The sequence below is a fragment of the Spermophilus citellus genome (assembly GCF_964194105.1).
Source record: "Spermophilus citellus genome assembly, chromosome: 4".
NCBI lineage: Eukaryota > Metazoa > Chordata > Mammalia > Rodentia > Sciuridae > Spermophilus > Spermophilus citellus.
The window spans coordinates 144,684,588-144,704,033 of NC_138185.1; the positions used below are offsets into that span (position 1 = coordinate 144,684,588).

Genomic DNA, 19,446 nt, shown 5'->3' on the forward strand with positions numbered 1-19,446 from the left:
TTTCTTCTGGGGAAAATTACCAGGGGGTAGATACTTGGCACTGTGGCCAATTTCATGGCTGGTGGTTACAAGGAAAATCCCTGCATATGATTATTAAAGTATTGTCACTTTTCAGTTGACTGGATCCATAGTCTGTGTATGGGATTGTCCATTACCTTTCAGCATGACATGGATCCATTGGCGGGCGATGTCACCATTTCCCTCTAAACCCTCATTTGCTGTTCTTGTAGAAATAACTTAAGTTAGAATAAGCAGCATTCATTTGGGGGTGGGGGGAGAAGATCTCCTTAGAGTCAGGGAGATATTTTCAGTCTAGCCCATGCAAGACCAGGTGACCTCTGGTACAAGTTATTTCTCTTCCCTTCCCTGTCCAAATGTAACCTACCTCATATGATTGGGTGAGAATTAAATGATATCATTGCCCACAGCTGCCTGTGGGCATGGGCTCTTCTATTTCTCTCTGGTCTACTTCATCCTGTCAGATTCTTCAGTAATATTCAAACTGCCTATAAGGAAGGAGGGTCCCGACCTGCATGACCAGGAGCATATTAAGTGGAGGGCTACATAAGTCTCAATGGATTTTGATATGAGCTAGCATAATGCTTCCAGAAATGATTAACACAATTACCAATTACATCCTTCTGATGAGCATTCTGTTTCTAAAAGTTGACTTCATTAATGAAGACTTTTAAAACTGATTTGAGAGTATATGTGTGTGTGTGTGTGTGTGTATAATATATATATAAAATGAACTAGTGCTGTGGGTGCAATGTGAATGTTATGTTTTATCCATATCCATGCCTGACTGTAGAAGCTAAGATATCTGGCATGCTAATATACAGTCAGTCTTCTAACCTTGATTGAAAAATGTGACCTGGAAAGATATTTCTACAAGAACCTTTATCATAAATGTCCTCACTGAGAGATTCTTCATTTCCCTGTATTACTTGTATAATAGCCATTATCTCTAAAGTAAGTTTCAGGCTCCTTTCATTCGTCCTTGTCTTTGGAGTGAGAAATGCTACTCACAGTGCAGCTGCTAGAGAAATGCTCAGGTATGATGTGGCACATTTGTCACGTGTTCCTGCTTCCTGAGGATGACATACTAGTGCCTGTCAAGAGGTGGGGGTTAACGCCTGCTATCATGTGAACTCAAAATGGCCAGTGAAGCATAAACATTCATATTTTCATAAAGTTCCTTAAGATACATGTCATGAGATACACTACAGTAATGTCTTACCTTGCAGCCAAGTTCAGGACATTTATCCATCTTGTGAAGTTACAGAAAGTTGAGCAACAGGTGAGAACATTATTTAAAAAAAGAATCTGCCAAAGGTGTTTCTATCCTGATGATGCTCAGTGATGAACAGCAAAACAGGTGTTGATGAGGGGAATTGGAAGTCCCCTTGCTTGAAGACTGAGCTCTGCCAGATTTTGCACAAATGCCCCTGGAAAAGGGAAGGCAAGAGAATCCTTGTCTCTTTCTTTCTGGCAGGATAAAAATAACATTCTGACATTGAATGCAACTGGGTTTTTGTTGTTGTTGTTTCTTAATCTATGGCTTGTAGTCCACACCAACTACAAACAAATCTCTGGAAAGAATACTCTTATGAGTAAAAGTTCATCAAAACCTGCTCTTTAAAACCTACTCTGTTGACATTCACCTTACAGATTTACTCATGGGAGGTAGCCTGTTTGGGGGACAAATCTGGGAAACAGGTTTAGGTTTGGTCCTAACATTGCCACCAACTGGAAATGTAACCCCAGGCACATCTTGTACAGACTCTGGGCTTTGGTTTCACCATCTCTAAAGAAGGACATCACTTAAGTGCACAAGTTTTCTCTCCTGGGCTGTGGTGGGTGTAATACACCAAGTTAGAATGGGAATGTGTCATTACCTCACTTCCTCCGGTGCCCACAGGCTGTACTCCCATCACTGAATGGCTATGAAAATGTTGACTTGTTTGTTTTAGCCATTGCTTTAGACCTCAGCTCCCATATATTTAGGTAGAATGAGTCAATGTGTTTGTTATTTTCTATTTTGTCGTGGACAAAAAAGAATATTCCATAGTCATCTGGGACAGCAGCCCTACGGCATAAGGTGTTGGTTATATAATTTTAATGTTTTATGAGGCCTGATTCCTTTTTTCTTATGCAAGTAAAGGTATTCTGTAGTCTTGGTAGCATTTATTTTCTAAAAGATCCAGCCATTATTTTGGAGAAATTAAATATTATAAGTGAAGTTCCTCCCCAAAACTAAGGTTTCAATGTTTTTCCCCTCACAGAGCAAATTGTAATTAAATGTCTTTTCTCTCCGCCCTTTCCTTTCTACTCCTTACTGTTTTATATCTTGTTTTGTTATGATTTTAGAATTTTATGCTGATATAATGGATTTTAATATTTCCTTGATAAGCTGATATTTATGAATACATGTGCAAATAACTCATATTTCATTTTTGGACTAGCCTTTTGATGACACGATTTTTAGTTAAAATATGCCATCTTGAAGATCTATCTTCATGGTAAGAAAACACCTTCTTTGATATTTAAAAAAATAAACCTGATAAATTGGAGCATTTCTAAGATAAAGATGTTCTAAATTGCCTTATTTTGCTCAATGTTCTAATATAAATGTAATTCTGCAAAAGTGCTGTAGTCAAACTGAGGCTAAAACACATTGCTTGCTTATAGTCTCTTGATGACCTCAGCACTGTACTAAGAAAAAAGAAGTAAAGACCAACTTCTACCTCTACTGCCACTGCTAACATCTAGCAATGTGAAATATTCACCTGGTAGGAAATCTACCCCCTTGACTCACTGTGTGTTCTTTTTCTATAGTAAACATCCATAGGTACCTCAGATAAGTTGAAAGTTTTCAGCAAGACCTGTGCACACTAAAATGTCCACTTACTGTTTTGTTTTTGATTTCGCTAGCTCGGTGACCTCTCGGAATGGGTATGTCATCCACTCATTTAATATACCTGTATTTTTGCATGGAACACTGACTTCGGCTGTTTTTGTACTGAACCATGCCTTTCACTTTTGAGTGATCAGGGCATTTCCATTCTTTGTGCCTCTGCAATTTTTGAAAAGAGACTACTGCTCCCCACATTGGATCTTGTGGAATTAGAGGTGGCTGCACACTTAGAAATCTTGGCCAGCCAGCTTATTTTACCACTGTTCAGCAATTAGGAGAATGGTTCATCTGTGGACTCATTCTATTTTCCTTTAAGACAAAATCTTTTCCTCTTTTCAAAGTCTTTTACTTCTGGTGTGGTCTAGATGGACTGTGGCCATAGGTTTCCACTTGATAAGAGGACAGAAGTGTGCAGCTTTGCCTTGCTCCAAGCTTTTCAATGCTTCAAAACCCGACCAGTACTATTATGCATCTCCAGCCCTGCTCTTCATAAGGCTGGAATTCATAATAAAAATGGAAAAAGCTAGTTGGAAATTTTTTTTTTTTACTTTTCGTACAATACCCCCAAAGTGAACCAGCAGAATAATCGAATGTTCCTGTCCACAATTCAGAACAACCATGGAAGTTAACTAGCTTTTTACATTTCTTCATGTCCTCCTAGAAGCATTTTCAAACAGAAGAGCCCACAGAATGAAATTTTAAAGTTCCAGACGCTCTTGAATCTTCCATTTCCTGCATATCATGCTGCAGCTTTAGTACAATTGTCTTTTCTTTGGTGAAGCTGGCTTGTTCAGAAGTTGGCACCTCATACTGAAGAGCAGTGTGCCTGTGTAGCCCTTATGTGGTTTTGCAAGTGTGATAACATTTAGCTTTGCTAATGTTACACACACTCTGGAGTTCTTTACATTCTTGCTGTGATGTCGAAATGCTCTGTTAGAATAGTTGTGTCATAGTGACTTCAATCATCTTAGAAAGCTTGAGCTTTTTCCCCAGGGTGGACTGAAGGTGTTTGGTTTTTGTATTTTAATTGCAAAAAAATTAAACATCTTCATTAAAGTTTCTTAGAGGGGCATGGAGGGATCTGGATGCCTAAGCTTTCTCTGGGACATACAATGTAGATATACCTATATTTTTCAAGGGGTTGTTTTAATAAGAGATTTCCCTGAAATTTTTTAGAGAAATGACTAATCGGAGGGCAGGGGCAGAGATGGGCTGTGAAAATGTACTTCAGCTGCAATTTTAGGAGTATGTTTCAATCCTAAGTTGTAAGATATCTGCATTTAAGGGAAACCTTTTGTTTTAACACACTTGCTTGCCTTTTTAAAAGTAATACACACTTGGGTCAGGCGTGGTGGTGCATGTCTGTAAGCCTAGCTGAGGAGGCTCAGGCAGGAGGATCACAAGTTCAAAGCTAGCTTTAGCAACTTAGCAAAACCCTAAGCAACTTAGTGAGATCCTGTCTCAGAATAAAAAAAGAGAGAGAATGTAGCTCAGTGATTAAGTGTCCCTGGGTTCAATCACTGGTACCCTCCCCTGACCCAAAAAATAATGCACATTTGGAATTTTGGAATTCAAGAACTCCTTAGAGAATTGAAGTCCTTCTAGTGATTTTATTAGATATTTTCTTTAATCATATAATTCACTTTTAATAGCTACCAGAGTTTAAATTATGTATTGGTAGAGAGAGGTAAATGAACTAGAAAAAACTACAACTTTTTTCCATTTTGTGAAAGATTAATAAAAGCACCAATTTTGATATTTCAGTAAAGAAAAACTGGCATCAGAGAATCCCTGATTCCCACTATTTGGTCTTAGAATGCAAGGATCTCAGAGGATGAAGTTGAACCAATGAAAAGAAAGCATGAATAAAGGCAGGAAGATTGAGGAGACCCATGGGGTCAAAATGACCCCTGCTCAGCAGAGGGCTGGAATGGTCACCTGCAAAGGAGGGGGAAAACTGGAGACAAAATGCTTTTGTTTTTACCTGGTGTTTCCTGTGGCTGAGCTGGGGCTCCTGCTGAGAGTAGAGACATAGAAGGTGCTTTGCTTTGTTGATGGCCCTAAAGTGTTGCTCTGGTGTGAGGAAGGAAAGTGCTCCACTAGGTGGGGTTGGCCATTCTGGCCTTCCTGTAGCTATTCTCTGGACCTTGTTGTCCCCATCTGTAAAATGTGGGCTCTTGGCTTACACACTGGATTTCTATGATGATAGTGCAAAGGAGGCATCATCCCGCTCACACAACCCCCTTTTTAGTACTTAAACAGTTTTATGGTTATAAAGTTATTTTCATTTCAGATATTATGGCAATAATGTCGGTGACCATTTTCTTGTTTGGATGCCCTTACTATGCTAATTATTAGCTTTTCTCTGGTAATTGAAATTTTACTGGTTCTTAAACTCATGAAACTTATAAACCTATTGTATAGAGCACATGAGTTCCATGTGCTAAATGGTTTTGCCCAAGTATTAGATTTATGCTTTGACTTACAAGTTGTTGCTTTAATTTTTTTTTCCCTTTGTAAAAGCCAGAGTCGATGCCCTTGTTGGTTGTAGTTATTTTGTGGATAACAATGGATCTTATCTCTGTGATGGAAGGGGAGAGGTGCTCTAAGTTGTAGGGGCTCTAGTGATGCCCCTTCTTTTCTTATTATGGAGAGAAACATGCATTGACAATAGCGTGTTTACAGTAGTCACCTGCTTCCATTCCATTGATGACGTGCAGCTGGGGGCCAGGCGGCCCTCATGCCATTGGTGCTGCTCATCTGCTTTGAGAAGGTGAAGTGAGGTAGGCAGAAGAGCTAGAATGTTGTCCCAAAGAAGGAAGTGAGAGCTGTTCCTGTGTAAGTGAGGCTATCAACACAGTTTTCCTCCACAGAGCAACCTTTGGGGAATGTACTTTAGAGGATGCTTCATCTTGGGCGACTCCCCCGAGTCTGGCTCCTCTGGGCTGGGGTGGAAATTTGTAGTGAAACTTTTTTAAAAAAATTTTTTGTTTTCAAGTCTTTGATGAGATAGTAGAATGGTAAGCTGAATGCATTACTTTTTTGTATCTTTACAGTTGTTTATTTTCTAAAATTGTGATTTGGTTTTAGAAATTTTCAGAAATAAATGCTAGGGTGCAAAAGCCTCCACATTTTCAATGGGTGTAGGTGACCAACTTGTAATTACTGAGGCATCTTCAGTCAATCACGCAGAGAGAGCTATGGTGCCAAACCTCTGAAACTGAACATCATACTCTACATTTTCGATCGAGAACACAGCCAGAGAGGAGAAAGAGACATTTTCCCCCCAGTGCTCTGTAGTATTGTGTCCACATACTTCAGTACCCTGGCAACTTAACCTTCTATCTTCTCTGGGGAATTTCCCATGCCATTTTGGTAAAGAGACTATTTGCAAACCCTGTTACAATTTTAGAATTAACACACATGTTGGAAATAACAATCTGAAGCAGCATATATCTCAAATTCATAACCCCTCTGCCTTAAAATGGGTTAGAACATGTTTCTACACGAGTTAAAACCTATGGCTTTCCAACATTAGAAAAAGAGGGGAGTTGAACTTTTAATGAGATAGCATTTCAGAACCTCTTGCTCTGCTCAGGGTTGTCAATTTTATGGGGGTCTTGACTTTATGTTCATCTCAGCATCCTACCCAGGAAGACCTAACTCCCTGAACAGATGCTAAGGGCCTGGGAGCAGTCTAAGCAGCAGAAGCCACATTTCTTTGACCCTAGACAGTTGACCCTGGTTGCTGGGAGAATGAGCAACTGCTGTCTCCCAGTTCATTGTTCCTTCCAGGCGACCTCTCGAATGCATAGGGTAGGTGAAGTAACAGGGATACGACTCATGATTTATTAGCTCATTTCAGTCCAAGTCAGCGCAAGAAACAGAATTCCCAGACTCCCTCGAGATGTTAACCCATTATGCGAAGCTCCAATCCCCCCTCTTATTGCCTCAGTCTTTTCCTGTGGCACAGATCCCTTCTGAACTCCTTGCTGTCTCTCTCCCCCACATAAAGCCACCTAGATTGTGGTTACCTCACCTCTAACTCTGCTCATCTCAATTGCAATTCTTTATTAGATTGACCTGTTCCCAGGGCAAAGGGGAATTCATGGTGTTAAATCTCTGATCCAAACAGATACAATTCCAACTAGTTTTGTGTCTCATCTAAATTTTTGTGTTTACAGGAATTGAGAGCATTCTTGAGTTCTGTCAGTCCCTTTCTCCCATTTGTCTGTCGATCCATAATTATGGACTCGTTGACATGTACATTTTTCTAAATATATTAACTTAATTCTAATGGTCTTTACATCCTTTGGTATTGTTTTTTTTTCTTTCAAATGCATGGTTTATATCACTCAACATTTGGATAGGCAAGTATTTCCAATGCATCCCTGTGTAAAAGAGGAACCTATGTATATCTACCCTTTTTATTTTACTTACTGTATTCCGCCACTGAAATGTAATCCTAACAGAAGAAAAAAGCTTCTATTATTTAGATTTGTTACACTGAACTATTTTTAAGTCAATTTCTTTAATCCCTTCTTCTGAAGAATGATCTAATTGCTGTATCTTATAAAACATGCCAAAATAATCGAGAGCTCCATATTTCACACGACCCTATGTTTCATTCAGTAGGGACTACTTTAGTTTATCCTCAAGTTCTATCACAAAACAGAGGTACGTCTACCTTTAGAGAGGATCCTATTTTTAACATGTATACATGTGTGTATCCCTTCAAAGCAAAAGACCCATAGCTATAAGATCTGTTTTGTATGCACAAACTTGATCTAGGAAAGTATCACTGGCCAAATCCAATTTTTTTGTGACAAATTCCAGTGGGATCCCAAGAAGGAGGATGCTGAGTCAGATAGTAGCCCACCCCTACTGTTCCCAGAGCTCCTGAAGCTCCTTCCAGCTGACTTTAGACCATCCAGTTTGTAACCCAGGAGGCCTTGCACAGCATTCTCTCCCAGATAGATCTGTAATTTTACAGACTAGCTTAAAAAAATAAGTGACCACCAAGAGAACCTGGATCACTATGATAATGAAATTGATGTCAAAACCCGAATACATTACCCCGCATTCTGAATAGCCTAATTTATGACCTTATTTTATAGTCTTCTAGTGATTTACAAATTCACTACTATCATAATTTGAACCAAATTATCCTGCTGTAAGTTTACACTGGAAATTCACAGGTGCATTATAGTGGCCACTTCATGCCATGTGCCACCACTATCAATTCACTATCATCTTGGAATCACATCTCTCAAAATATGTTACAAAATACAGGCATCATTTTCTCCTGGATGCTCAGACGCTCCCTGTTTGAGCCAAGGGAGCATCATTAACCTTTTGTAACATTACCACTGATGTCTTTGAGTAATAAGGGTGACCCAGGTCTATCTGAATTTTTCAGCCACAAGACATGAAATTGGACAACTCTTCAGTATCTCTGGTTTCATTTCACAGAGACTAATATTAGAGAATAAATTCTGGCATTGGGGATGTATATTTCATTGCTCCTGCCATGACCAGTCTGGCATGAGATTGGAGGAGATACTAGTGCAACACCAGAAGAGAGGCAACTTATATCACCCTCGTGACAGAACAAGACTTTATTTTTATGAAGAACATGAATTTAACCTTCACAATGATGACTCCAATGTGCTTCTAGCCTCTCCTTTTCCCCTGCCTTGCTTACATATGAAAGCTTACTCAGCCGTTTTGCTCTCTGAGGCAACAGTGTTCCTGTGGTCCACAGCTGTATCGAACTGTGCTGCTCTTTCTCTGCTCATTCATTTTAAAAGCGCGCTGTGTCCTTTCCAATCTCTAGTTTCATGGCAGTTTTCTAGCGTCTTGAAGACTGTCTTCCTTGAATCCTATGATATCTGCATATGTAGATATTGACAGTGTTGGCTTTCTAGGGATGGTACAACCTGCTCTGGCTCCTGTCAGTCTGTCTGTCTCTCCTCAGGCTTTCGTCCCTGAGGACCATCACAAACTGCTTCCCTCAGATAACTTACTTGCTTCTTCAGAAGTGCTTCTGAGGAGCACTCCCTGTTGCCAGAGATCCCTGCCCATGGGGAGAGCAGAGATATTGCAGTGTTCTGTACCATGTCCTCACATGACATCAGTGATGCCCACAACAAGGCCTGTGGAAAATGACTGGCTTATTTTCCCCCATCCACTTCGAGAAGACAAACATGAACACGAGTAGTTTGAGTTTTATTAATTTTGTAGGAATTGTTTTCCCCACATTGTAACCCATACTCAGCACTTTAGCATTAGCCCTCCTCTTGCTCTCACGGGTGCTCTGTGGGTACTCCTTTTAATATGCTTTCTTCCCTTGCCACGGTGTCCTGTGGCTCAGGGGAAATCAGGTTTTGCTGTCAGCCCAATAGGTTACCCTCCCAATGTCAGTGTGATAAATTTGCTCCCTGCACAAAGGGGAGAAAATAGATCAGGTGAGGCTTGCTCTGTTCAAGTCCCAGCTTCCATTCACCAATCGGCAGAGGAGGCTGTAGAAGAAAAACAAAACAAAACAAAAAACCTACCTTTTTTATTTGAAAGAGCTAGCAGTGGGCAAACACTTGGACCTGAGCCAGGACTCTGAAAGGTGGGCTTTTGAACGCAGCCGTGTCTGACTGCTCCCGTGCTACACGGTCACAACTCTGAATGATGCTAGACCTGCAGAAAGGAAAGTGAGACAGTGTAAATAAGAATGCAGATTACCAAGGTGCACCCTGAAGGGGACCTGCAAGTCATAGAAATCAGAGTGAGGACAGAAGATCAGAAGTGACCCATTCCAGGGGGGGTATGTGACCAACCAGTGAGTAGGCACAGTGCCAGTCCTTGTCCCCCAAACTTCTCTGTATTTTCCATTAACTCCATCTCTTCCCAGGTCCTGTAGAGTCCAGGTAGGTGAGGACAGAGGTCCCCACTGCCTTCAAGGCAGCTCATGAAAGGTCCAGGTGACCATCAGTTATTGTGAGGATGGGTGGATGATGATGATCAAGGTGGGTCTGGACCTCTTTCTGTGTCAAGCTGGAGTTGTCGGGGGTCCTCACCACACATAGATTTTGTGGGAAGGATTTATGTCTTTCCATCTTCACAGATGTATGGTAGTAGCATTGAGAGAGTTGAATATCAGCCCTACAGTTGTCAAGGCCAAGGGGAAGTGATCATATTTGTTCTTTGCTTCCGTGGGAATTCTGGAGAAATATTAAAAGGAAAGTTAATCATGGGTGCAGAAGATGCTTCTGAGAGCAGAGTAGTACCTGCTGATCATAGTATCATACTGATTCTTGAGGTGCAGGGTCCAGTGTAGCTGTGAAAGTCCCAGAGGGGAGGCTGTCAAGCCTGGATGTGCATCAGAATTTGCAGAGAGCCCGGGTCCCAACACAGACCAACAAATCAGAGTCTTGGGAAGGCGGCTCAGCATTCTGTTTTGCACTTTTCTTGTTTTTCTTTCATTTTTAAAGTTCCTCTAGTGATCCTGGTCCAGGGACAGGTACAGAGTATCAGGAAGACCTGTTTTCCTCTCCACCCACAGATCCACATGTACACAGAGCCCTTGAGCATCAGTTGCTCTACCCCAGACCATTGCATACACTTCAAGGGGACATCAAGCTGTTCTGCGTAGGAATATAAACTTGGCCTTGGGCTTTCTATGTGAATGTAGAGAGAACAGGTTGAATCCATGTACATGCAACATAATCATAGTTGGGACGAGGACAACAGAGATAGAAAGATGAAGAAAATGGAGAGACAGTGATACAGAACATCAGGGGGGAGGGGAAAAATCTGTAGGTTTAAGGAATGCAGAAGAGAGGGAAATAGACTATATTCAATTTCACCTTCTACTTTATAGCACACACAGGTAGACATGTTTGCACACAGTAAGACTTAGCAGGGATTATATGATAAAAATTTACTCTCCTTTAACTTTAAATCCCCAGGATGAACAGTGATTTTTTTTTATTTTTACAAAGAGTAGAGTTAGTGTTTATTTTGTCATATCAAAGTGATCTGACTTTTAAAATGTTAGACTCTTTGTAAAAAATATTCATGTACATTACATTTAGTAAAAAGTAATGAGGCCAAGTCGTTGGTCTTGACCCTCTGTGGCCGTTGGTTCATCAGAGATCTGATGAATGCTAAGGAGAATAGGTGCTTCATATAAAAAACAGAAAAGCGAAAAACAAATTTTGCTTATGGAGTCCTCTTCTGTAAAGAATGCACTTGGAAATGTCCAACTCTAGAAATCCATCTGTTAGCTATGGGAGAGGAAAAAAACTCAGAGGAAAAGAATTGCCTTACTTTTTTCCAAAGTATACTTGTCATCGGTCTAAATGTCATTAGCACCAGGACAAATCTCTCCTGTTGATTTTTAAAAGGTGTCATAATAAGAAATGTGTGCCAAAGCTGCTTTGTCTAACTTTCCTGTGGTACCTATGCCCAAGGGAAATCACAGATGCATTCTAGATGACCCCAGGCCCAATTTAGAGGCATCTCAAGTCACTGTTGTCCCTCAGTGGAAAGTGCTCATCCACCTCCTTCACATAAAGTATCTGCAAAATCCCGGGTCTAATAGGGACTTCAGAGTCATTTAATTTGTTCCACAACTATAGTAAAATGGGACAGAGGATGGGAGAATGGCTGCAAAAGTCTACATACATTTTCATGGGTCAAAAACTATAGTGTATGTGTGTGTGTGTGTGTGTGTGTGTGTGTGTGTGTGTGTGTATACATGCAGAAGATTGAACCCAAAGTCTCATGAATGCTAAACAAATACTGTACCACTGAGCTACTCTAAGCCCAAAACTCTTTATTTTTGAAAAGTTGAAAGGCAGGAGAGCCCTGTTGTCCTCAGCCCTGCAATCATAATTTAAGTGTTCAGCGCCCAGGGGCTCTTCCTTCTCGTGACTTCAAGTGCCATAAGAAAGTATCAACTCTGTGTTGCAATCACAGCTACTCTCTGGTCCCCAGCTCACCTGAGCCCTCTCAGATTTGACTTATGCAAGGGGCCAGACCTTTCTTTGCAAAATGAAAAACAAGTAGGTATTTTCCTAGAAGAGACTACCTCATTGCCATGTGGGTTTTTGCCGCAAATGATGCTCATGACCCAGAATTCACAGTTTCTTAAATTAGTCTCTGGCCTTTCAACTTGTTGTCCTGAAATACTTCTGTGTAGCTGTGAAATTAATGACATGAACAAAAAGGAGATTGCATAGCCTTCTCATCCAAGAGAATTCATTCTAGCACTTCCAAGAGGGAGGGATGGCTAGATTCAATAAATTATAAACCACAGGAATGATAAGTTTGGCATTCAGGATTGGGGAGGTTGTCTGGTCTTATTTATGTTTTCCCTTTTTATTAGCAGTGTGTATACTTAAAAATTGAAAGAAACAGGAGAATAGGCTCTCTGTGCATGGCTTTTACATGCCTTTTATAATAGGCTCTCTGTGCATGGCTTTTACATGGCTTTTTACATGGCTTTTATTTTTCCTTCCATGCTGTGATGTGAGGGATATGGTAGGTGTAGGAGGTGGGGCTCCCTGCAGTCAGAGACTGCTGAAGGTCCTTCTGCCATCAAATGTTGTCACCCTTTCTTGAAGGGTGAGGGGTGGCCTGTTGGGCCTCTTAGCCATTGACATTTGGGCCTACCTTTTGAGGAAACCAACAGCTGACTTGCCAGGTAAGACTGCATGACCACTGAATTTGGGACACTGGGGCTGTCAGATGCTAGCCCTTCCTCCTTTTTTCTGAACTTCAGTAAAATTCTCTTATGATTTTGGTTTTTCACAGTATCCCAAAAGGCCTGCAAAATATGCAGGGAATGTGACAGCCCTGCCTGAAGGGCCTGGGCTGCCTTGCTTGAGTGCCCCACGTTCACTTGAAGGCTTTCGTAAGACGGGGGGAGTCTTTGGGGGGTTCCTTCATGCAGGTTTCTATAACCAGTGGCTCAGGCACCTTCAACTGTTGATTTTAGGCTCATATTACCCCAATGTTACTAGTAGAAAATCAAGGTGTCAAAACAACAATACTTCCTACTTTTGCAGCGTTTTTATCCATGGGGAGCCTCAGGGAGTCAGAGGCATCTCTGCCCAGCTCGGGAAAAGCAGGCTTTGGCAGCTGCCTAGTTGAGAAGTGGAATGTCTGATCCAAATAAAAAGGGAGTGGTATTGAAGGAGTAAGTTAAATGTCTTGCATTGGACTCTTTGGGGTTTCACACCAAATTACAGGGAGTCAGGGTGGCTGTGATGGACCTATTGAAATCCTGTTATTTTATTTGCTGGCTCTGCCCTCTAATTATGAACCTATCTGTGCCTGTGCCCCTCCTATCCTTAAATTAGGGTTTCTGAGTTCCACTGTACTACAATGAGGTCCCTTTTTTTACTTTCATTGAGGAGGAAATATCTTCTTTGTCACCAGGTAGTTATAATCCAAGACCTGTTTGAAACATGTCCATCAGTACTTCTGGTATCTGAGTGAGACAGTTATTGTACAGCCTTATCTGTCCACCCCTCATAAAAAGTAAAGTTGCTTGAGCGGGGTCGTGGAAGTTTGGCCAGAAAGGGGTGGTCCTCCAGCCTCTAATAGGTATAAGCATCCACTGGCTGGGTGAGGAAGTCTTGAGAAACATAGAACGGTGGACAGCCAAGTTCTGAGCCACAAGTATTGGGATCCAAAATGAGGAGTCCACAGCAATCAGAGACTCCAAGTGGGTTTGAAACACAAGTATGAATCCCTGTGGTGAGAGATTTTTTTTCCTATGGAGTCTGGAGCTGAACCTCATGGAGCTAAAAGAGGGACTGGAGGTGTCTTGAATAAAGGCTGACTCTCTGGGGTTTCCATGTCATATCAAGGTAAGACTAGATTCTAGGAGTCAGTTTCTAAAAGCACTCATGCTAAAAATGCATCTTGGTCTGCCATTGAGGTGGGCCAAATATTTTACTAAGGATCCTAGCAAATTAACTGCACACTTGAGCAACTGAAAATTTAATGGATAGACAAAAATCCTTCTATAGCTCCATTTTTTTTAACCCCATGCAGTATGTTCACCCCCTCCCCCCACGGTACATTTTTTATTGAAATTATGATACAGTACTAATGTTAAAGAAAAACTTAGAGAAGGATAAAGCCCAATAGTTCTGCAACCAACCAAGTAGCTATTTCATTTTTATAGGTTTCCTTATCATCTTTGTGTATATACATGGAATAATTGAAGGTATTTTGTATTCTGCTTTTTTCAATGACATGTCATAAGCATTTTTCCATTTCCACATAGCCTCTATAATTGCAGCCTTTAATGGTTGCAGAATAGAACATCCTAAAGAAGCCCCATAATTTACTAGACAGTATTCTCTTTTGGATTTTAGGTTCTTTTCAGGTTTTTGTTTTGTTGCACTCATTATAATTCTCTTATTGCAACTGTGTGCATATATTCCTGCTTCTCTTGAGTTATTCCCAGAAGTAGAATGACTCCAGCAGAGGTTATAGACTCCTTTATGGCTCTTTTTATATATTGCTATATTGCCTTGCAGAAAAGATGTACTCAGTGCCACCTTGCACAGGACCATATCAGCTAAACTGCAACTGCAACAGCATTTTCCCTCCATTTGTGCAAATTTCATAGATGTGAAATGATATATCCAAGTTCCTTTAATTGTCAGTCCTTTCATTATGGAAAGAGATTAAATTTTTTTCCATATGTTTTAATTTTATTCTGATATGAATCATTCATATCTTTGCCTTCTGGTTTATTCGAGCCTTGGTGTCTTCCTACATTTCAATGAGATATTAACTCTTTGTCATAGCGATAATCTTTCTGTAGCCTATTAAATGTTGGCGTTTCCATTGTTCTGAAGTTCAGTAATTTAGGTACAATCGTATTTCTTTTATTTCCTGTGAATGCACTTGTTATTTTAAAGCATGGATAAGTATTAGGTCTGTATGGAATATAGACTATTCTATTACAGGCTGGTTGTTCTGGAATTCAATTTTAAAATGAAATATTTAATTTTCTTATCCACGCAGAATCTATGTTCTTATGTTTCCTGTAGCTCTTACTGAATGCTTTTTCTGATTTGCTATCCACACATCAGAGACATGTGCTTAATAATCCTAGCTTCCCATTGTTGTACTGAAAGTCTGGTTTATCAAATGCTACATTTTCATATGGTCAGATCTGTTTATCAGCTGAATCCATATCAGAGTGAATTAATTTTGCTTCATGTCACTTCTTAAAACTCAGTTCTTCTTAGAATAAAAATTTTTTACTGTTTATATTTCCAGATTAGTTTTAATCACAGTTGAATTCCAAAATACCCTATTTGAATTTTATTTAAAACTACAGTAAAGCTATAGTGAAGTTTTAGAGAATAAGCATTTACAAATATTCATATCCTCTTTCAGTAACAAAATATACCTTTTCATTTCATTGAATCAAATTTTATACAATGATTTTGATTTCCTTTAAAGACTCCTCTCACCTAAGTAAATACCTAAAAATCTGTTTTCTAGCAGTAGAAATCATGAGTAGAATCTTTCATTATTTCATTATTAGTTGTCATTTGTACGGAAAGACATGGAAACCTGGGCAATATAAAGGGCTGCCATCAGGTTCCATTCATGTTATGTGACCTTGTAGAAGGACTTCTTTCTTTGGCCAAAGAGTGGAACAGAAGTAGGATGAGAAAAGAGAATTATAGGACATGCATGCACATCCAGAAAATGACATCATAGCCTTTCTGTAAGACCTCCAAGAAATACAGCCCCTGAAGCTTGGTGGGTTATATTATATATAGCAAGGAACCTTCCTGGAGCCCTGGAATGTTTCTTAGAGCCTAGGACTCCCAAATGGAATTTAGTTTCTAGATCATAAAATGATACAGCTTAGCTATCTAACAAGTCTTGAAGCATTTATGTGTGGCTGGATAGAAGTTGAGTTACCCCCTCCTCAGTTGTTATATGTGGTTGACCTCACTGGGAGGCAGTGTCCTCTGGAAACTACAAAAAGAAATGTCAGTGTTAGAAATTAATCTTGAAATTACAGGTGAAATGATTGAATTAATGACTTAATGGAACATTTTTCCTCTGTGCATGGCATCAGGGACTTTTACCAGTTTTTTTTTTTTTGACCAACCCCTATCCTGTGAAGTTGTATCGAATGTTCTCCTTTTTCTTGTAATGATAGATAAGATCACTCATAGCAGGGACAGCATCACCATCCCAGGAAAGTTTATATCTTGAGGTCTGGATCTCCTCACATGAATGGATGCATATAATCTTCCATGTATCTTTCTTAAAATATTATTCCATAGTTGGTCTTCAATAGTGAACAGTTACTAGAATTTGTAGTTAGCCCCAAGTTCAAATCCAAACTCCCTGCTTATAAGCCAACCATGGGAAGTTTCTTAAATTGTCCACAACTTCTTCTTTCCTATCTGCAAAATGGAGACAAAAGAACCACATCTTCCAATTATTTATTCATTCATTTGGGAATATTTAATGTGTGTCTCCTATGTACCAGCCACTAATAAAAATGCCATGTCCTCTGCTCTATCAATGTCATGAAGCTGATATTCTAGGGAAAGAGAAGGTACATAGATATCAAAAATAACATGAATTAATGTCAGCTACTAATAATGTCATGAGAAATAATAAAGCAGAAAATCATGATAGAGTAACTTTTTTTTTTTTTTTTACAAAGAGTGATCAGAGAAGTCTTCTCTAATGAGATAGCTGAGCATGGAAATTAATAAAGGATGGAAACTAGTTATGAGATTGAGAGAAGAGCATCCTAGGCAGAGGGAAACATGTATGCAGAGGCCCTCTGGAAGGAGCAGGTTTGTCTACAATATAGAGGAAGGCCAATATGTCTAGAGCAGAAGGAGTTATGGGGAGCATGACACTTGTAGGTGAAGTCAGAGAAGTGTAAAGGAACCAGATCATGGAGAGTAACATTCAGCAAATTACAGCCAGCCAGCCAAATCCAGCTTATAGTCTGTTTACATACACTCGCCAGGTTAAGAATGGCTTTAAATTTCTAGAAGTGAGAGAGAACTATATTACAGTGATTGTATGTGGCCCACAGAGTCTAAAGTACTTGCTGCCTGGCCTCTTAAAGAACTTGCCAACTCCTTATGCAGGGTCTTAGGGAGAACTTTATTACTTCTAAGTGGCATTGGAAGCCACGAGGGGGTTTTGAGCAAGAAAGTAATGTGATGTGGTTGACAGGTTTAAAAGAGTGACTCTGGCTTCCCTGTTAGCTTGCATCATACCCAGAGGAAAGGCAGAGCAGGGAGCACAGTGGGAGGCCACTATGATTGTTCAGGTGAGACCTGAGATGACTACACTGGTTGCATCTGGGTACCAGCTGGTTAGACACAGAGCATATCTTGAAGATGGCATTAAAAGTTGCTTTGGATTTAGTGTGGGATATGAGTGCAAAGGGGAAGTAAAGGCAGACCTCAAAATTTTAGGTATATTCACCCCTCCTAATGTTGCCATGGAAATCAAAGGAGAAAATGATCCTTTCTACTCTGAGCTTGACTCCTCCATTAATCCACTATTTTTCAGTCTGAGTTCCTTTGATCATGACACCATCCTTTCAAAAACCTACCTGTGTCCCTTAGCCATTGAACAGAGGTAGCCTTCCCCACACTGCTGGACCAGTTGGTCTTAGTACTGCATAACCTCACCACCTACAACAGCTGTCTCCAGCTGCTTCCATTCACCAACCCCAGCGCTAACCAGTGAATGATCTTAGACTTCCATATGTGAATCATAGCTTCCACTCCCAGGCCCTCACCTGGTGAGTTCCTTTCTTCCCATCAGTTCATACCAGCAGTCTGTGGTGGTCTACCCTCCCAATGAAGCTCTTTCTGAGGGCACCCTTTTTACCTTCCGAGGCTGTTCTAGCCATATGATTTATCTTTCTTAATGGGCACACTGTTTATATTTGTACTACAATTTTTTTCCACCATTCTTATCTCTCATCCTACCAAACTACAGAAAAGGAGACATGGTAGCATATGATTTGGTGCCCTTGCTTTGTTGAGTCCCAACTCTGCACTTGGAACCTGTATGACTTTGAGCAAGCTACTTTATTTCTTTAAGCCACAGTTTGTATAGATGTAAAATGGAGATGATTACCATAGTCATTTTATAGCATTAATTAAGAAGATAAAATGAGGTGATTCGTGGATACCACTTAAAGCTTAAAACTCATTAAGTCCCAGCTCTTTCAGCTTCTCTCACTCCATGAAGGAACTGAGGAAGTGGCTTCTGTCCTGTTCTTCCTGTGCTGTGTACATTCACTTTACACACAGTGGGCAAACGAACATAAAGAGCAGAGCCAGAAAAGCCCATGTTAATATATCCCCCTGACGCATCAGCTTGATATATAAGGCAAGCTACTCACCCCCTTTTAGCATCATATTCCTGACATGCAAAGTGGGGGAGATCACTCCCACCTTGATGAGCTGTGGAGGTCTGTAAAGCACCTGATGTGCATCGCATGTTCTATGATAGCAATAGCATGCTGATGATCAAAGGCTCTGTAGGGAAAATTCCCTGGCTCTTATAGCACTGAAGAATGATTACTCCATTAAAGGCAGTGGTTCTCAAAATGTCCCTGGAACAGGGACATCAGTATCATCCAGACCTTGTTAGAAATGGAAATTATCAGGCCCCATTTCTGTTTGCGGGAGCAAACACTGTGGAGTGGGGTCCAGATGATTCTGAGGACCACATAACCTGGGGTTAATAACAGGAAATGTAATTTAGTTGGTTCAGTTTAGAGCCTAAAAGGATCTAAGGACCATTGTCTTAGAGGAGGTAGGACCTGACATCTGAAGGCTCTAGGGTTCTGCACAGTGACTTCTCATTCAATCCTGAGGGTGGGGAGCATTTGAGTTCCTCTGCTTGTCTGGTAGCACTATAAAGAGGGTCCTGAGAGCTCAGAGAAGTTTCCAGTAGTACCAGAGAAAGAGAGGAACTCAAGTTTTTCAGAGCTGCTTTTTGGGGTCAACAACTCTTGACTTCTTATGATTATAGAGCTAATAGGAACACAAAAGAATCAGAGAACCATGTAACTCAGGGTTAATAACAGGAAATGTAATTTTAGTTGGTTCGGTTTAAGACATAGGTCTGGTGTGGGAGTATGCCCCACAATATAAGCTTTCAGGAGCCTATAAGGATACATCAGTTAACTTGTAAGAATATAAGTGTGTGGGGACAATTTTGCTTAGACTGACAAGATGTGAAAATTATTTAGTATGTCTAATTTTAATGTAAGGTGTTGACACATTTGTAAATACAGAAACTGAAGTTACTGCAAATGATTTCAAGAAACTTGGAAATATTGTGAAGAGCATTGAAATTCCTACAAAGTATTAAAGTCTGAAGAACATTTTAAATATCTTCATTGCTGTGGGGGAAATAAAAAGCACAGCCGCTTTTATATTTAGTTATCAGCTTTTTGGGAACATGATACCGCGTTTATCTTTTTTCTCCTCTTT

At 40.2% G+C, this 19,446-nt stretch overlaps 1 protein-coding gene across 1 annotated transcript in view; it reads left to right on the top strand.

The window, feature by feature from the left end:
- RYR3 (ryanodine receptor 3) overlaps positions 1-19,446 on the top strand; it is a 518,939-nt gene that overhangs the window by 202,339 nt on the left and 297,154 nt on the right. The window lies entirely within an intron of this gene.